This window comes from Nannobrachium achirus (assembly GCF_963921795.1).
Source record: "Nannobrachium achirus genome assembly, chromosome: 12".
In the NCBI taxonomy this organism is placed as follows: Eukaryota; Metazoa; Chordata; class Actinopteri; order Myctophiformes; family Myctophidae; genus Nannobrachium; species Nannobrachium achirus.
Genome location: NC_137832.1, coordinates 14,380,722 through 14,402,217, shown reverse-complemented (window position 1 = coordinate 14,402,217; position 21,496 = coordinate 14,380,722).

Below are 21,496 nucleotides of genomic sequence, written 5' to 3'. Positions count from 1 at the left end.
TGCATGGTAGCCTAATACTACGTTATTCACATTTTTTATACTTGAGGGCCGCGTGGGACTCCTCTTCCTATATAAACCCACTGTAAATTCATCACTGGAGCAGCGATCTGTAGACGCAAACTGTATCTCTTGTTATATCAATGGTACAGGTGTTACCTGTATATTTCAACCATAACTAGTGAGAAAGGACATCAGTAGGAGTTTGGGAACAGAGGTCATGAGACAAAAGACAAGACAAGACAAGACAAGAAATTATTTTTGGGGAGATGAATAGCAACAATTATATGCAGAGATGGTGAAGAAAGGGAACTTGGAAAGGCACTTTCTGACAAACAAACCACAAATCATTTGACTAAAGCTTTCCAGCAGACAGAGAACTGAAACAAGAAGTCATCATTTTTGCATTATTGTTTGATGTGCATAACACTTTTTTCACAATTTATCTTTTTTCATTCACATTAAACTATTGACTAATTATCTTTGCATTATTTGAATTAACGATCTATAAGGTGAAAAGGCAGTGTCTAAATAGATCTCATGCCCAAAAAATGAGACCCAATGTTTGGAGCCAGAGCAGAAAATTCCATGGGAAATGTGTAGCACACTGGCATATTATGGCAAATTAAGAGTCCATTAATTTATATTTAGGGCTAGCAAATTGTGTTTCTCGTAAAAAATATTGACCAGTTATTTTATTTGTCCGTGACGAAAATTTAATATTGAACAATATGTCCATCACAAGCTGGCATATATAGTGACAAATATAATGACAAATATCTCTAAAACACTAAAATGTCCCATTTTATTTCTGTTTGTTTTTTGTGTATTGTCCACATTGGCGTTTTCTAAATGGTGACCGTGTTGCGATTGATATTTAAACTGCCAATAGAGTACCATATTTTATTATATTCTATTCCCTCACAGGTGGTACATGTCTGTATTTTCTTGGCTATAATAGTGGTCAGGGAGAGAGTCTCATGTCCTTTTCTGGCTCCAACTTGCCCTGTACAAAGAATACTAATATTCTTCATTTATATACCGGTGTGGCAATACCACTCTCAGGAGAACCAGGCGGGCCGCTGCTTCGCTCCTATCCGACTTTAAGGCCTCGGCCTGGGACTGCAGAGTGGCACCTCCAGGGACCCCCGGAGCTCCAGGGACCCCTTGGGACCCCCTGGCGTCGCCGCCAAAAAGAGCAAAAATGACCAAATGACCACCCCAATGGGGCTGCTCACGGGGAATTCCTGGGGACCACCGACTCCTGGTGCTCCAGAACGGATGCAAAACTGCTCGCGCCACTGCAGCGCACATAAAATGCCGTAACTCGCCCCCCCCCAGCGACAGGGGTGTCCTGACGGTCGCTTATCTCCCGATTAGGGAGTCTTACTGGTTACAAAGGGTGAATTACATTTAGCTTTTACTGTCTGAAACCTCGTCCAGAACTTCAAAAAGGACTGTGAACAATGAGCTGATCTGTTTCTGTTGTAAGCATGAAGAACCTTTTGGAATTGAAACAAGCCTCCTCCAATGGCCACTGATAATCTTTTTTATTCCGCAGCACTCTCCTCATATCACACAAATACCAAATTACTATGTTTTAGGAAGCAGGAGTTTCATAGTAAATGGTAAACAGTGAATTTATTCCAAAGCGCTTTACATAGATTGTACAGTACATTATATTCACCCATTCAGATGGCAGAGGCACCAACCTGCTCATCAGGAGCAACTAGGGGTTCAGTCAAGGACACTTTGACACTAACTCAGCACGGGACTGAACTAGGAACCTTGCGGTTCTCCATCCGGGTGCTGTACCGGCCACTGTAGGAGTTTCCCCAGAAGGAGTTTCCCCTCATGAACGTCAGAACGTGTATAAAATACATTTTCACCATCCCCTTGGTGACACGGACATCAGACAGGCATCATGGCTGTTCGCAGCATGCAAGGCACTGAGCTTGGACTGACTGACAATACAGCTGAAGAGACAGATGGTAAGAGATTTTACTACAACTTGAATTGACAGAAAAATACTACTAAACTATAAGCAGTGGTCTTCAGAGCACAGGTCTCCGCCAGGTCAGGTAGGTTATTGTGGTGGTGCTATAATAGGCAAATGTGAAAAGGGTGGCATGTCATCTGCGGCCTGTCATGATTTGAGGTATTTTGTTCCAAAATGGAGTTGCTGGTGGCACTTTAACAGGCCAATGTGAAAAGGGTGTCATTTGTTCCTTGACCTATTGGGAATATGCGTGCAAAATTGCAAATCAAAAATGGGTTTTGCACAAATCCGCCTCCTGGTGGCGCAATAAGAGGCCCATGTAAAAAAGATTTTACTTGAAAGATTTTACACTGTACATTTCTCACTCTCTTATGTGTGTGTGTGTCCTCTCCAGTTCGTCCAGCCCAGTTCAGAAGGTGCAATCGTTACGTCTGCACTGTTGGAGGGCTTCTCGGCGTCGTCGGCTTGATCGTTGGCCTCAGCTGTAAGTCAGGTTTTATGACTATGTGTTTAATTTGCAATGTTTTAAATATCTACATAATGATGATACCAGTACAATAGCATATGATAACCCCTAAATATGTTATTATTAGAATTAACAGTTTAACCCTTGATTGGTACAGTATATAGCAGGCTATGCTGTAAATGTAACTTTAAATTGGAGTCCAATATATCGTCACTGTCGGGCAGAAACCTCGTATCTCCAAGTTTCAAATGTGTACATTATTCGCAAAGGAAAGCCCTGCTTCATCATACAAGGCTGTCGCACAAAAGTAGTGAAAACAGCAGCTCTACAAGCACACAACGCCTCGCGGTGCAAGGCGTCGTGTGCTTGTAGATCGGCTGTTTTCACTAGTATAAATCATTTTTGGAGCTGTGTGGAACACAAGCTCCCTATACGTGGCCGTGTGTGTGGGTATGTCTGCGTGTCTGTCTGTCTGTCTGTAGCCTACAGTACCTTTTGTGACCACACAAGGGCGCTGTTGTTCAGGCCAGGCCAGACACCCACACACACACACACACACACACACACACACACACACACACACACACACACACAGACACACACACACACACACACACAGCTCCACTTCGAACAGAGGTTCGATTTTAAAATGATAAATGCAAAACGAACGGTTTTGGACATACAAGGTTTTCACCTGACAACGAGGATACACTGTGTGTTATAATGTATCTAACTAGAAGTTTGCGGCCCTTCGGCCCGCAAAAGTCTAGAGTTCAGGCCGCTGCGCGGCCTTCACCGCCATGTTGCGGCAAAAAAAAGTTTTTAAAACATAAAAAAAAAAAAAAAAAAAAAAAACTTTTTTTGAAAAAAAAAGGTTTTTTGAAAAAAAAGTTTTGGCCTAATTGTGTTATTATTATTACTGTAATAGGCCTGCCAATGTTTTATTTTCATTATTTCAATGTTTTCATTTTAGCAACACACACACACACACACACACACACACACACACACACACACACACACACACACACAGACAGACAGACAGACAGACAGACAGACAGACAGACAGACAGACAGTATCTTGCTGTGAACTGTAGAGGTGAGTGGCCCGAACTCTAGAGGTGAGTGGCCCGAAGGGCCCCCGAACTTCTTGTAAGATACAGGCTCTCGGCTAGCTAGCACAGTAGCGCTAATGTTAGACCCTCTGTCGCTCTGTGGAACAGTGGATTTGCCTCCTCGTTGACCTGCTATCACTAAACAGCATTGGCTGTAATGAGGTAGAGCATTAATGAAGGTTGTACTTACCAGAATGAAAAGACTCAAATGAAACAAAGATGGAAACATACGGAGCTTTGCAAAATACGCTGTGATATCGTGCGGGGTGATGAGAGGAATGAGTGCGCGAGGACACGACAGGAGGCGGCGCGGCACTGCATGAGGTGTTGCAGCAAATGTGTTACTCCATAGCAGGATCCAGGCAGAGGTGGAACATAATTCGATTGGTAACCAAATGTTGTGTAACTGGCTTCACGTGCGGTGGAAAACACGACACACCTCCCTCTGTTGTAATTAGATACACTGCCAGTGCTCCGCTCAGCTCCGCTCTCTCTACCTCTCTACTCTCCACCCCCCCCCCCATCCTCCCCCCATCTCTGTAAGTTGATACTTTGATGGCATTGCTTGCAGCTTGTAGGCTTGGAGTGCGTTGTGTTTACGCCCATTTGTGACGTAAATCGCGTCGCCGGTCAACTTTGGATCACTCCGTCAGGAGTGGGCTGCTCTGCATGAGCAAAGTTTGTTAAATTGAAATAAATGCGGTTCAAAGAGTGGCATGTTTAAAATGTGGACAGTGGGAAATGTTCACGTTTGTTCGACGTGGTGGCTATGTTTGTGAGAGGTGTTTGTGAGAATATGTAGCTAAACATTCTGGTTTAGGATTGCCTCCAAATGCTCCAATGTAGGTGTTGAGATATCACTGATCTCTTCCCCAGGTCCTGCAACAGCTGATCCTGGACCTGGAACATCCTTGCACAACAAAGTCTCTATAGTTGGAGGTGATGATGCCAAGGAAGGAAGCTGGCCCTTCATGGTCAGTCTTCAGAAGGATGGGGGACATTTCTGTGGAGGTTCACTGATCAACAGTGAATGGATACTCTCTGCGGCACACTGCTTCACCTACGAGAAACTTTGGCAAAGGTGATACGACAATTGCAACTTGTGGCACCATTCCCCAAATGTTTCAGCTTTAGACCAATACATACAAAAGATATATAAACTAAAAAACAATCGGTTCACCTCAAAATAGTGATAATCTATAAAAGCTCACGTGTCGCAATGTGCCACATTGTGGGCTTGCAGATCTGCTAATTTCTGCTAGTTTCTAAAAGTAATAAATTAAACCATTGAAACAGAAAGTAATATATATGTCACGGTTTGTTAGAGAAACAGTACGGTCGAGAAACGGAGCACTCGTGGTGTGGCACGGGGCGGAACAAGCGGTCGCCACAACAACGTCCTCCAGGCGGAGCCGCTCGATTGTCCACGACATTGCAAGCGGCGCGAAGGCCAGCGGACCTTGGTCCTGCTCTTCGCCCCCGAGCGCCGCAGGCGCGAGTGGCCGCGAAGAGCGGGCCAGGGCCGCGCGGCCGGCGGAGCGCCGCACGAGTTACGAAGCCGTGGTGAATGCAATCGTTATATTTATGCCCAGGCCGTAAGGCCTGGGCAAGCCCACGATAAACGCTCATAGTAAGCTAATGGCTAAGCTAATGGCTAAGCTAATGGCTAAACACCGCCGAGCTAGGCTAGTAAATAAAGAAAGAGAGTCGCAAACGAGTGACGTCAGTGCCTGCACTAGTGAATGGCTGTCGTCGCCATCTGGTGGTGATTAGTGTGTGGTGAACGACAAAACAAGCGCTCTTACAATGAACGTCCTGAGTTACCCAAACATACTGTAACATATATATAGAGAGAGAATTTTGCTGGGATATTTAATATTTCTGTTTTTCCAGACCAGAAGTTGTGCACGTTGTCTTGGGGAAACTAAACCTGACGGCTGGTCCACCTGGAGAGTACAGCGGTGTTGCTGAAATTGTGCTTCATCCAGAATATATCTTCACACATTATCATGAAGACAACGACATGGCCCTGCTCCGGCTGACTTCACCGGTCTCGTTCAATGACCTGATCAAACGTGTGTGTCTGGCAGCCACTGGCAGTGTGTTCAGCGATGGCACTCTCAGCTGGGTCCTTGGCTGGGGGTATACTCGCGAGGGAGGTGAGCATGACAAAATCACACCTGTGTGAACTGAGCGGTGCAGCCTGTGCAACACCAATCTGGGTGGTTGCAACGGGGTGTTGCTATCTTTAAACGCATTGAAAATCTTTCTTTTTTATAGTATTATTAAAATCATAGAGAGAAAAAGCTTTATGTGACCAACCGATTACCCCGGAAATAATTGGTGAGCCATTAAGCTAGCGAACAGCACCATCCAGCGTCTAAAATAAGGAACTCGTCCAACTCGTGGTGGCAGCCTGGACCATTAGGAATAACTTATGAAACTCGAGTGAGAGGCTGCAGAGAGATAAGATTGTGCTGTGTATTGTCTCCATCCACAGTCCGTCTGAAGTACCCTATGGTTCTGCAGGAAGTCCAGGTTCCAGTTGTCGACAACGATTCCTGCAACCGCAGCTATCCAGGCAGGATCACAGACACCATGATCTGTGCTGGTTTGCGGGAGGGAGGCAAAGACTCATGTCAGGTATAATATGCAATTCAGATCCCATTCCAAATATTCGCCATAAGCGAGTAGAACTGAAGAGTAAGACAATGTTAATTTCTGTCTTGTCAGGGCGATTCTGGAGGTCCAATGGTCAGTAAGCAACAACCGGGGGGGAAATGGGTCCAGTTTGGAGTTGTTAGCTGGGGTGAAGGCTGTGCTCTTCGTGGACTGCCCGGCGTCTACGCCAGAGTGGACCGGTTCGAGATGTGGATCTGGTCCATCGTCAAAGCTGACCTGTGCTTCATCCAGGTCGAGTCCGGCCTGCCAGCTGCTGTTGGCTCAGTGCCAGACGGTGGGTTTGGAACAATACAGTCCTAGACAAGTGGTTCTCACAGTGGCTTCAGTTCAGCAAAAGCTAGTGTATGGCAAAGATGGGAGCCCTCATGGAAAATAGGCATTACATTTTGGATAACACGGTTCTATTGTGAAAATAGCAGATATACATGCTCACAAGCGCGAGGCGTTGTGAGCATGTAGATTGGCTATTTTCACAATGTCTGAAAAAGAAAAAAAGAAAAAAAAAAACTTTTGACAGTTTTTTACACAGGTTTCTTGGGCTGGATATGGCAGCCTGGAATGTTTTTTCAAGTGCAGCTAAACTTAGCATGTTAGTAAACGTGCCACAATTAACAATAATGCCTGGTAACCTGGTAATATACTATTTTGTCAAGCTGGGGAGAATACAATTGTGGAGAATATAATTATAATACCTTGTTAAAGTGACCATTATGTTACATTTTACATTTGTAGTTATTTTACTGTAATTTTACAACATAATAACCAGCACAGATAGACAAAGAGACATTCATGGATTTATATTTAAAAGTACCGTAATTGCTGGACTATAAGCCGCACCTGAATATAAGCCGCACCAGCTACATTTAGAACAAAAAACAAATGTTTACATATATAAGCCGCACCTGACTATAAGCCGCAGGTGTCCTTCTGCTTCCCACTAGAGCGCCCCTGGTGGCCGTTAGCTGTAAAAATCTCTATATAAATCCTTTTCAAAGACCATTGTAAAACGAATTAACTGCCGTTAGCTGTAAAACATCTCTATATAAGCCGCACCGCTGTATAAGCCGCAGGGTTCAAAACATGGGAAAAAAGCCGCGGCTTATAGTCCGGCAATTACGGTAGCTTTTATTAACCCCCCTGGACCCAGGGTATGGCGGCTGCATACCCCAGCCATACCCAATTGACGCCCCTGGGTTTTCAAACCTTTTTATTTTTATTTCAAGGACTCCCCATTACTTTGAGAGTGTGCGGATGGAAAGGTCCATTGCACGCTCTCTGAGTTGAAGACCTGATTGAAGGGTCAATTTGGATTGCGATTTCAGTCTTTAATGTACTCTGTATGTAGTAATGTGACTTCCACCAATATAGTGTTGTTTTTCTGTCTATGATTAATGATCAGGTACAGTCAGTGAAGGCTGTAATTTATGAACGTTTCTCTCGTCCTCAGAGCTTTGATCCCCGCTATCTGGTGGACATTGTGGAGGAGTAAATGGTGGGAGGCAAGGTAACGTACGTTTCGCAATCTCATTGAATGTGCACTCTCAGAGTAACTACTTGTGATTTTTGCAAGTTGATTCGACTCAGTAAAACTTTGAGTTGAAGGTGACTTTATCGTTTGATGACATAATCACATTAACAGGGTGGGTGAACGGGGGACAAAACCCTAAAAATGACACTGGACTAAAAAGCGATCCTTTCTTCATCTACTGCTTATGACTAGTTTGACGAGTTATATTTATGGGTCCACTCTGCTTATGACAAGTACGACGAGTTTGATATTTCTTTTTTTTAATATATATATATTTTTGAAATCTAGTAAACATGATTTCAATCGCGATGTTGCATGTTCCACCCCCATACAACCCCATCTTTCATACAGGGCAGCCATCTTTGCTTACATAACATGTAAAACATAATGGCTATTATCTCAAGAATGCCTGAACGGATTTCCAATCGGATTTTTTAGTTTGAAAGCTGTGAACAAACTGCACAAACATGGTGCATGCACAGATGGGCGTGCATGATCTGTGCACTATAAATTACATGGAAGTCTATGGAGACTTCTGGCAGGATATCCTGAAAAAATGGCATTCAAAATGGCAGGAAATGAGTTTTTAACAAGGCTTTCGTTTTGATGTTAATGTTATAGATTCCACTGCAACCAACATCATTGAATAATAATAATGTTGGATGTTGGAACAGGATAAAGTTGGTGGCTACTGTTACGACCTCTGTCCAGCCTGTCAACACACACACACACACACACACACACACACACACACACACACACACACACACACACACACACACACACACACACACACACACACACACACACACACACACCCACTGATATTTTGGATTTTATTTATTTTGGATTACATTTTTAGTTTTTATTGGCATTTTCTTGTAAGCACATTGAGTCTGCGCCTGTCGTATGAAATGTGCTATATAAATAAATGTGACTTGACTTGACTTGATGCCCCCAACAGAATACATGCTCTTTATCTTGTTTTTCTGTTTCCAGATCATGGACTATGAGGAGAAGAGTCAGATCACAAAAGCCCGGGTTGACTACTGCAACTCCAACATGTTCAGCACCCATCTGCTTGCTTTACACAACCCACCCTAACCCTGCTGATTTACTAACATAAAAACATTGTGTAATCAACAATCAGATCAACAAATGAGTGAGCAAAAAATATAGAAAAACTCATGTTCTCCATTTCTTTTGGCGTGATGCCATGTGAGAACGTGCATTTTAGATCCGTTTTCCCTTTGTCCAAAGACCACAACACAGCAGACCTCCAAGACCCTCACTGGCTTCCGCTCAAGAAACCTCCAAGGACCCTCAATTCTCAGTCTTTTGCTTTTGTACTTAAATGTACAGTAGCAACACCACTTTGTAGACATATACTGTTACAAGTTTAAGTCCTGTTTTTAAAATATAGCTTTAACCCATTATTTTATTTTATGCTTTAACTATTAAAAAATAGTGCCGCGCTGTGAGCTTGTAGATCGGCTATTTTCGGCTAAGAGCTTTTGTGTAGAGGTGAACAAGAGCAGACTAAGTAAAGAGTGAAATCTCAAGTTGTATAATTATTCACAGTTCAAGTGGTTAAATATCTGAAAACATAAATTGACATGAATCCAAAATAAACTGATGATTGTGTTGTCAAAAGATAAAACTATATGGAATCTATTAACAGGTTGTGGGGGGTCCCTGCTTCATCTCTCTCTCTCTCTCTCTCTCTCTCTCTCTCTCTCTCTCTCTCTCTCTCTCTCTCTCTCTCTCTCTCTCTCTCTCTCAACCAGGGACGTGCTGGGCCTCTGATTCAGCTCGGGAAATAGAGTTGGGAGAGGCCCTCATTGCGCGCTACTCAAAGATTTGCCATTTCAGATCATGGCAAGTGACAAGCCAGTGGGACAATTACATGAGTTATATTTCGTTGTTTTCGGGTGGAAACCATGCATGTCCAAAACCGTTTGTTTTGTGTTTATCATTTTAAAAATGATTTAAACTAGTGAAAACAGCCGATCTACAAGCACACAATGCCTCGCAAGTACATTTTATAGATGATAAATACAAAACGGTTTTGGACATACAAGGTTTCCACCCGACAACGACTATATGCTATAAATATAAGGTGCTGGGAGTGAAAATTATAATGTAGGGGTGCCTCGGATTAAAAAAATATTCATGGGGTGCCCTGAGACAAAAAAGTTTGGGAACCCCTGACACAGGGCTTAAGTGGTTAAAGTACAACAACATCTACACTCAGAATATACACAGACACAGCCTATAGATACTGTGTATAGGTCATTACATTTTTCTCAAAATGATTTTTGTTTTTACATTGTGAAATGATTTTAAAAAATGATTTAAAAAATGTTGCCAAAAAGAGAGAGAGAAAAAAAATGCTGACATTGACGTGACTCCATTCTAAATAATAGGACTTGTTATTGCATTGGGTTCCGCCCCTCTGTTCAACTCAGTGAGTTGAGAATGGAAACACTGCCCTCATGTGGATTCTTTCATATCACACTGTAACACTGTTAGTGAACAAACACTCGGTGGGAAGGATTCCTGTCACAATATAGAGCCGTTTAACACTGTTACTGAACAAGCACTCTATAGCAATGATTACTGTGACAACGTGGAGCAGTTTAACCCTGTTATATTCCTACCTTGAGGCAGCAGCAGCAGCAGGGGCGGTGACGTTTCAATATTCAAATGGGTGCTCGTTTTTTACCCCGCCCCCCCCCCTCCCCCCCCGCCCCCGCCCCCGCCCCCGCCCGCCTGCCTGCCTGCTCGGCCAGCCGCTTAGACAAAATGAAAATAATGACCATTGCTATGTTTGGCCACTAGAGGGCACTGAAAACCCACAACGCTAATATGTTCCCCATTTTCAGCAGTTTTGTGACACTTTGGTATCATGCCAATAAAGCTCCTTTGAATTTAATTGAAAACCAATGAAACAGAGCAGCCTGAATTAAAAATGCAGACAGGCCTATACTTGAGTAACTGTAAATGTACAAACGTATTGGTATCAAAATATCCCATTTCATGTCAGCAAAAGAAAAGGCATTTTTTTTTCCATCATTGAGTACTTTATTTACAGTTTGCCAATAGTACAGTGGTACGATAACGATGTCATAAAATGAATGCACTGTAGGAATTTTTTATGACACACGAGCAATCATGACTTTTCAGCAATCAGTGTGTTTCAACATCTTAACACAGTAATTAATGCATGATATTGCACCTACATTAACATGCTACAAGCAGAAACAGACCTTTTTTTCCCAAGATCTTTGTCTATTTTAATTGTGGAGGAACATGCTTTTTTTTTTAATGTAATATTTTCTGTGTAAAAAGAAAAAGAGAAAAAAAACCCTAATAAATATTGTCAAAAAAAATGTGGATGAAACATCTCTCCCTCCCTGATCGCGGTCTGTCACCTTCACTGTGCCTGCTGCAGTGCTGCTTGGCCATCATGGATCTCTATAAATGAAAAGGGGGAGAGGGGAATAAAAAAAAAAGTATTACAACCATGACATTGACAACAATATTGCTACAGTAAATTACAATTAGCCTATTATAGTAAACCTTGCATCATGCAGTACAGTATTTTTTAGTTTTTTAGTACCTACCATTTATTTATCAGGAACGTGTTTCTCCTCTGGGCTCCTCTTGAGATGAAGTCATTGGCTATGACATCCAGGTCAATCTTCCTTGCCAAATCACTGTAACAGTCTAACAGAGCAAGGTGATTGAGTCTTCCTTGCCCCATTGTGGATCGCAGATAGGTTTTCAGTCTCCGTAGGCCAGAAAATGACCTTTCTGAGCTGCATGATGTCACAGGGATAGTCAGTGCTTGTTTCACCAGTCTTGTGAGTTCTTCACAAACACCTCTCCTGGTGCCTCCCTGGTCACCCTTCAAAAAGTTGACGACATCATTGAAGGTAGACAGGCGATGTCCTTGGGTCTTTGCCATCTCCAGGCAAACGTCACGATGCAGTGTCAGCCTGGCTTCATCAAAGTCGTCTCCATAGAATTGCATCATGCGTTTGCAGTCGCTGTTTCCGACAACAAAATCCTCCACATCTTGATAAGTAGTTCCTAATGTTTGGATGAATGGACCATTGTAAGTTATTTGAGTTTGCAATATGCTTAGAAAAGTCACTTAAAATTGCAATCCATTATAGAAACGTTAAGCACTACTATTCTTTGTTGTGTTGTGTTTTTTTTTTTTTTCAAACTGTTCTCGACACTCGGCTGTACACAACAGTCCTTTTTATTTTTCTTACTGTCCTGTAACCTTAACTGGGTGACTTAATTTCCCCTTCCCCTTCTTTGTATATACTTACTGACTGTTTAGACTTACTGTTTTCTCTTTTATTATATATTTTTTCTCTCTCATTTTCTTTTCTTTACATATCTACTGCATAGTACTGTGTTCTATTCGTCTGTGTCATTCAATGTTATATGATATACTTTAATGGTTTCCTGTTGAAATAAGCTTAGTCTTTTCAGGATCTCATTTTAGTAGACCTTGTACCAGTGAACTGTACCGTCATGAAACTGTACATTTTCCTATGCAAACTTCTAATAAAGCCTTCAATCAATCAAATAGGCTTTAGGCTACATCAATTATATGTAATTCAAAGGAGCTTTACTGGCATGATAAAATGCTATAATGCCTCATTCACATAGGGAGCAGCAAAGCTAAAGTTTAGCTTGCTTGGTCAATGTTATCTCAATGGAAACCAGCTTTAAAGCTTTCAAAGCTTTGTTCTGTGTATCTCCTGTATCTTTAAAGCTGGTTTCCATTGAGATAACATTGACCAAGCAAGCAAAACTTTAGCTTTGCTGCTCCCTATGTGAATGAGGCATAAGAACAGTTCAGTTGAGATTTTTTTTAAATTATTTTGGAGGTGGGGGTAGAATACTGTAGAGCTACATGAGTAGACATACAGCCAGGATGTGGAGGCGGGCTATGACGCTGGGTGACGCCCTCGAAAGGGACAAAGCCGACGTGTGATATCGGCCGAGTGCCAGGAATGCAGTTTGGCCAGTTTGGGGCGAACGACCGAGTGCTAGGAATTGTCGGCGAAAAATCAATGGGCTCTCATAACAGTACGCTCAAGCACTCACGCGCCCCCTATGTTCCCGCCGCTGAGCAGCAGTTAGTTGTTTCTCCAACACAGACTGGTTGGACTTCCTGGTCAGGTGAGCAGGCTGGGTGTGAATTCCTTGGCTACAGCGACATCTGTTGATGGGGACCTACTGATTGGTTTTATTTCACCAGACTCTACCTAGCTCCAGTGGGTTGGGGCGGCCGCGGCCGCTTCGCGGCCGCTGCCAGAGCACGCAGTCCGGCTTGGGTGCCCTCCGAGACCTCGGTGTCTGAGTCTGGAGCTCTGTGAAAAAAAAGAAAAAAGAAAAAAAGCCAGCTGCTGAGCGGGCGTGCGTGCGTGCGTGCGTGCTTGCGTGCGTTCAGTGCAATGTGAATGCATGTGACCAATTGATAGGAAGATAGATAGATACGTAATAAACATGAACTAAAAGGAGATCCCAGTAATGTTTTTGGCTTATTTCCACAGGGAAGTCATTCATGAATGAACGAATTATTGATATAGGACTGTCATAGGTACAGTGTCATTGACAGACAGTTCACTGGTACAAGGTCAACTAAAAGGTGATCCTAGAAAAGTCAGGGGGAAACAATTTAAAAAATAAAACAATAAAAACAGCCGATCTACAAGGCTGCATGTGGGCTTGGATCAGCTGTTTTGGGTAAATGTGGGTTTGTATTGATCCCTTTATCGAGTGATTGATTGAAGACTTTACGACAAGTTTCATGACAGTACAGTTCACTGGTACAAGCTCAACTAAAAGGAGCTTTATTTATTGAATGAATTATTTCCCTGTCTCCACACCAGGCCCAACTGCGCCGCCACTGACTGATAAATTGCGACCGTCGGGTCGCAGTTACTATCGAAACCTCGACCGGCTGTCTGTCTGTCCGTCACACTTTTGCCCTGCTCATATCTCTGCAACCGCTGCCCCGATCCGTGCCAAATTTGGCACACACAGTCCTTGCCTGCCAAACTACGATTCTCACATGGCCCTCCTCTTCTAGCGCCACCATGAGGCCAAAACTCATTCTGGACACTGCTCCTACAAATCTTGCCCTAAAATCACACAAATCGGTACACACTTGCTCTACGCTCATGTCATCAACATGGATCTGTCCCATGTAGCGCCACCTTCAGGCCGATTTTTTTAAACCCATTTTGGACACTACTCCTACAGATTTTGCCCTGAAATCACGCAAATCGCTACGCAGTCAGTATATATTAGAGAGTCTTACTGGTTTAATTATTTATTTCCCGACTATGTTTCCGAGACTGATTATTTATTTATTTATTTCCCGACTATGTTTCCGAGACTGATTATTTATTTATTTATTTATTTCCTGACTGTTTCCGAGACTGATTATTTATGTAATTAATTATTTATTTATTTCCTCCCCTGGACTCCGCCCCCCCCCAGGCGTCTGCCTATCGATCGGCTGGGCTTTAAAGAGCCATAACTCCGGTTTGCAGCGTGCTACCGTCTCCAAACTCGCTTTCTGGCTTCTCGTGTTACTGGTATTAAATACCACATACAAGCTCACGGAAGCTCCATCCAACTTCTGCGCAATGCATTATGGGATGTTGGAAAGTTGTGGATACTAGCAACAGAGTATTTAAATAAATAAATAAATAAATAAATATATAATGAATGAACGAACACATGAATAAATAAATAAATAAACAAAGAAAGTGTGTGTGTGTGTGTGTGTGTGTGCATGCATGCATGCATGCATGCGTGCGTGCGTGCGTAATTACTGCCTCCTCGTTAAGAACCCCACACATTTAGGCAAATTCTTTCTTTCTTTCTTCCTTCCCTCCTTCCTTCCTTCCTGTAAATGAGGCCGCATGACAAGCGTTCTCGTCACCGCGCTGACGGGGTAATTACACGCAAATACAAGGGGTGGAGTCGAACTTAACGAGTGGGCGTGGTTTCAACTACAAGCTCACAACGCGTCGCATCAAGACGCGTTGTGAGCTTGTAGATCTGCTATTAACGAGTGGGCGTGGTTTCAACAAGAGGGAGGACTCTGACTTAACGAGTGGGCCTAACGTAATGAGTTTTGTGGGCGTCGCACGCATTAATTATGTAAATTAAGCCGACTTATGCAAATGGGGGGGCGGGGCATGGTTTGGAAATGCGTGTGGGCGTGGTGCGTGCGTGCGTGTGCGCCTCAATTAATTAATTAATTAATTAATTAACTGCCTCCTCGTTAAGAACCCCGTAAATTTAGGTAAATTCATTTTCTTTCTTTCTTTCTTTCTTTCTTTCTTTCTTTCTTTCTTTCTTTCTTTCTTTCTTTCTTTCTTTCTTTCTTTCTTTCTTTCTTTCTTCCTTCCTTCCTTCCTTCCTTCCTTCTCCTTCCTTCCTTCTAAATAAATACATAATTAAATAGCGGGGGTCCCCGAGGGTGTCATCGCGTGCGGGGCGGCGAGCCTGATTATTATGTAAATGAGGCTGCATTAATTATGTAAATGAGGTCGGGGTGTGGTCTGCATTAATTATGTAAATGAGGCTGTTAAGTGGCGTTTCCCAGCGTGTAAAAAATGTAGACGACCGTATGTAAATGAAGGGGAGGAGCTTAGTCGACGTATGAAAATTGGGGGCGGTGCATGGTTTGGAAATGTGTGTGGTTCGCATAAATTATGCTAATGAGGCTGTTAAGTGGCGTTTCCCAGCGCGTAAAATATGCAGACGACCGTATGTAAATGAAGGGGAGGAGCCTAGGCGACGTATGCAAATTGGGGGCGGGGCATGGTTTGGAAATGCGTGTGGGCGTGGTTTGCAGACATTATGCTCGCATACATTATGCTAATGAGGGCGTTAAGGTGGGTTTCCCAGCGCGTAAAAAATGCAGACGACCGTATGTAAATGAAGGGGAGGAGCTTAGTCGACATATGCAAATTGGGGGCGGGGCATGGTTTGGAAATGCGTTTGGGTATGGTTCGCATACATTATGCTCGCATACATTATGCTAATGAGGGCGTTAAGGTGGGTTTCCCAGCGCGTAAAAAATGCAGACGACCGTATGTAAATGAAGGGGAGGAGCTTAGTCGACGTATGAAAATTGGGGGCGGGGCATGGTTTGGAAATGTGTGTGGGTGTGGTTCGCATAAATTATGCTAATGAGGCTGTTAAGTGGCGTTTCCCAGCGCGTAAAATATGCAGACGACCGTATGTAAATGAAGGGGAGGAGCTTAGGCGACGTATGCAAATTGGGGGCGGGGCATGGTTTGGAAATGTGTGTGGGCGTGGTTTGCAGACATTATGCTCGCATACATTATGCTAATGAGGGCGTTAAGGTGGGTTTCCCAGCGCGTAAAAAATGCAGACGACCGTATGTAAATGAAGGGGAGGAGCTTAGTCGACGTATGCAAATTGGGGGCGGGGCATGGTTTGGAAATGCGTTTGGGTATGGTTCGCATACATTATGCTCGCATACATTATGCTAATGAGGGCGTTAAGGTGGGTTTCCCAGCGCGTAAAAAATGCAGACGACCGTATGTAAATGAAGGGGAGGAGCTTAGTCGATGTATGAAAATTGGGGGCGGTGCATGGTTTGGAAATGTGTGTGGTTCGCATAAATTATGCTAATGAGGCTGTTAAGTGGCGTTTCCCAGCGCGTAAAATATGCAGACGACCGTATGTAAATGAAGGGGAGGAGCCTAGGCGACGTATGCAAATTGGGGGCGGGGCATGGTTTGGAAATGCGTGTGGGCGTGGTTTGCAGACATTATGCTCGCATACATTATGCTAATGAGGGCGTTAAGGTGGGTTTCCCAGCGCGTAAAAAATGCAGACGACCGTATGTAAATGAAGGGGAGGAGCTTAGTCGACGTATGCAAATTGGGGGCGGGGCATGGTTTGGAAATGCGTTTGGGTATGGTTCGCATACATTATGCTCGCATACATTATGCTAATGAGGGCGTTAAGGTGGGTTTCCCAGCGCGTAAAAAATGCAGACGACCGTATGTAAATGAAGGGGAGGAGCTTAGTCGACGTATGAAAATTGGGGGCGGTGCATGGTTTGGAAATGTGTGTGGTTCGCATAAATTATGCTAATGAGGCTGTTAAGTGGCGTTTCCCAGCGCGTAAAATATGCAGACGACCGTATGTAAATGAAGGGGAGGAGCCTAGGCGACGTATGCAAATTGGGGGCGGGGCATGGTTTGGAAATGCGTGTGGGCGTGGTTTGCAGACATTATGCTCGCATACATTATGCTAATGAGGGCGTTAAGGTGGGTTTCCCAGCGCGTAAAAAATGCAGACGACCGTATGTAAATGAAGGGGAGGAGCTTAGTCGACGTATGCAAATTGGGGGCGGGGCATGGTTTGGAAATGCGTTTGGGTATGGTTCGCATACATTATGCTCGCATACATTATGCTAATGAGGGCGTTAAGGTGGGTTTCCCAGCGCGTAAAAAATGCAGACGACCGTATGTAAATGAAGGGGAGGAGCTTAGTCGACGTATGAAAATTGGGGGCGGTGCATGGTTTGGAAATGTGTGTGGGTGTGGTTCGCATAAATTATGCTAATGAGGCTGTTAAGTGGCGTTTCCCAGCGCGTAAAATATGCAGACGACCGTATGTAAATGAAGGGGAGGAGCTTAGGCGACGTATGCAAATTGGGGGCGGGGCATGGTTTGGAAATGCGTGTGGGCGTGGTTTGCAGACATTATGCTCGCATACATTATGCTAATGAGGGCGTTAAGGTGGGTTTCCCAGCGCGTAAAAAATGCAGACGACCGTATGTAAATGAAGGGGAGGAGCTTAGTCGACGTATGAAAATTGGGGCTGGTGCATGGTTTGGAAATGCGTGTGGGCGTGTTGCGCATACATTATGCTTGCATACATTATGCTAATGAGGCTGTTAAGTGGCGTTTCCCAGCGCGTAAAATATGCAGACGACCGTATGTAAATGAAGGGGAGGAGCCTAGGCGACGTATGCAAATTGGGGGCGGGGCATGGTTTGGAAATGCGTGTGGGCGTGGTTTGCAGACATTATGCTCGCATACATTATGCTAATGAGGGCGTTAAGGTGGGTTTCCCAGCGCGTAAAAAATGCAGACGACCGTATGTAAATGAAGGGGAGGAGCTTAGTCGACGTATGCAAATTGGGGGCGGGGCATGGTTTGGAAATGCGTTTGGGTATGGTTCGCATACATTATGCTCGCATACATTATGCTAATGAGGGCGTTAAGGTGGGTTTCCCAGCGCGTAAAAAATGCAGACGACCGTATGTAAATGAAGGGGAGGAGCTTAGTCGACGTATGAAAATTGGGGGCGGTGCATGGTTTGGAAATGTGTGTGGGTGTGGTTCGCATAAATTATGCTAATGAGGCTGTTAAGTGGCGTTTCCCAGCGCGTAAAATATGCAGACGACCGTATGTAAATGAAGGGGAGGAGCTTAGGCGACGTATGCAAATTGGGGGCGGGGCATGGTTTGGAAATGCGTGTGGGCGTGGTTTGCAGACATTATGCTCGCATACATTATGCTAATGAGGGCGTTAAGGTGGGTTTCCCAGCGCGTAAAAAATGCAGACGACCGTATGTAAATGAAGGGGAGGAGCTTAGTCGACGTATGAAAATTGGGGCTGGTGCATGGTTTGGAAATGCGTGTGGGCGTGTTGCGCATACATTATGCTTGCATACATTATGCTAATGAGGGCGTTAAGGTGGGTTTCCCAGGGCTTAAAAAATACAGATGACCGTAGTGAGCATTCGTTCCACGAACGCATTCATTCAATGAATGAATGAATAAATAAATAAAGTGCACGTGCACACACGTGTGTGCGTGCTTGCGTGTGTGCGTGCGTGCGTGCGTGCGTGCGTGCGTGAGTGCGAGCGAACGCACGTGCACGCACGCACGCACGCACGCACGCACGCACGCACACTTTATTATTTATTCATTCATTCACGCACGCACACACGCATGCACACTTTATTTTTTAATTAATTCATGAATACAGCCTGCGATATGCGTGAAATCTTGCAAGCACATTCCCACTAGGTCAAGGAACAGATGCCTCCCTTCTCACATTGGCCTGTTATAGCGCCACCAGCGGGTCAACTTTTGCATAACACATTTTTGGAACAAAATGCCTCAAATCATGCATGCAGCTAATTTCAGTAACGTCAAAGAGAGCACTGCCTGCGATCTTGACATTTTGTACTTTTATAGACATTGTTTTCTGGCTTGAAGCGAGCCCACAATTGTTTCGAAGGAACAATATTTTCTAGTTTCCATATGATATGCACATGTATTCAGGGGCGTAACTACCGCTGACGCAGCCGACGCATGCGCATTAGGGCCCGTGACGTGGTTGGTGGTTGTTGTTGTTGTTGTTGTTGTTGTTGTTGTGGGGCACTTGGTGAAAATCTCGCATCGGGGCACACCGGGGGCTAGTTTCGCCACTGTGTATGTCCAAAAAAAAAAAAAAAGATTTAAACTAGTCAAAACAGCCGATCTACAAGCACACAACGCCTCGCACTGTAGATCTGCTGTTTTCACTACTTTTTGTGCAAACAGTAAAATTTTTACTTTTGTGCAAACAGTTTCATTTTTTCCTAATGGCCCGGCCTGGACCGACCGATAATGAACCGGCCGTTCGGGAGTTGTCCCGCTTTTCCCAATGGCCAGCACGTCCCTGGCCAACGGTGCCGGAGCGCACGCAAACGGACGAACAGGGGCGAAAACAAAGTTAAACATTGCTAAATTTAAATGCCTTGCATTTGAAAGATTTTAGTACATTTCTCACTCTCTATGTGTGTGTGTGTGTGTGTGTGTGTGTGTGTGTGTGTGTGTGTGTGTGTGTGTGTGTGTGTCCTCTCCAGTTCGTCCAGCCCAGTTCAGAAGGTGCAATCGTTGCGTCTGCACTGTTGGAGGGCTTCTCGGCGTCGTCGGCTTGATCGTTGGCCTCAGCTGTAAGTCAGGTTTTATGACTATGTGTTTAATTTGCAATGTTTTAAATATCTACATAATGATGATACCAGTACAATAGCATTATGATAACCCCTAAATATGTTATTATTAGAATTAACAGTTTAACCCTTGATTGGTACAGTATATAGCAGGCTATGCTGTAAATGTAACTTTAAATTGGAGACCAATATAATCGTCACTGTCGGGCAGAAACCTCGTATCTCCAAGTTTCAAATGTGTACATTTTTCGCAAAGGAAAGCCCTGCTTCATCATACAAGGCCGTCGCACAAAAGTAGTGAAAACAGCAGCTCTACAAGCACACAACGCCTCGCGGTGCAAGGCGTCGTGTGCTTGTAGATCGGCTGTTTTCACTAGTATAAATCATTTTTAAAATGATAAATGCAAAACGAACGGTTTTGGACATACAAGGTTTTCACCTGACAACGAGGATACACTGTGTGTTATAATGTATCTAATATCACTGATCTCTTCCCCAGGTCCTGCAACAGCTGATCCTGGACCTGGAACATCCTTGCACAACAAAGTCTCTATAGTTGGAGGTGATGATGCCAAGGAAGGAAGCTGGCCCTTCATGGTCAGTCTTCAGAAGGATGGGGGACATTTCTGTGGAGGTTCACTGATCAACAGTGAATGGATACTCTCTGCGGCACACTGCTTCACCTACGAGAAACTTTGGCAAAGGTGATACGACAATTGCAACTTGTGGCACCATTCCCCAAAATTTTCAGCTTTAGACCAATACATACAAAAGATATATAAACTAAAAAACAATCGGTTCACCTCAAAATAGTGATAATCTATAAAAGCTCACGTGTCGCAATGTGCCACATTGTGGGCTTGCAGATCTGCTAATTTCTGCTAGTTTCTAAAAGTAATAAATGAAACCATTGAAACAGAAAGTAATATATATATATAGAGAGAGAATTTTGCTGGGATATTTAATATTTCTGTTTTTCCAGACCAGAAGTTGTGCACGTTGTCTTGGGGAAACTAAACCTGACGGCTGGTCCACCTGGAGAGTCCAGCGGTGTTGCTGAAATTGTGCTTCATCCAGAATATATCTTCACACGGTATCATGAAGACAACGACATGGCCCTGCTCCGGCTGACTTCACCGGTCTCGTTCAATGACCTGATCAAACGTGTGTGTCTGGCAGCCACTGGCAGTGTGTTCAGCGATGGCACTCTCAGCTGGGTCCTTGGCTGGGGGAATACTCGCGAGGGAGGTGAGCATGACAAAATCACACCTGTGTGAACTGAGCGGTGCTGCCTGTGCAACACCAATCTGGGTGGTTGCAACGGGGTGTTGCTATCTTTAAACGCATTGAAAATCTTTCTTTTTTATAGTATTATTAAAATCATATAGAGAAAAAGCTTTATGTGACCTACCGATTACCCCGGAAATAATTGGTGAGCCATTAAGCTAGCGAACAGCACCATCCAGCGTCTAAAATAAGGAACTCGTCCAACCCGTGGTGGCAGGCTGGACCATCTATACTATAATTTTGCGAATGTCTGTCTGAGTGAGTGAGTGAGTGAGTGAGTGTCTGTCTGTCTGTCTGTCTGTCTGTCTGTCTGTCTGTCTGTCTGAAACAGCGTTTCTCCTCAGTGGCTGGAGCAATTGATCTGAAATCGCATCACCATTAGCATATGA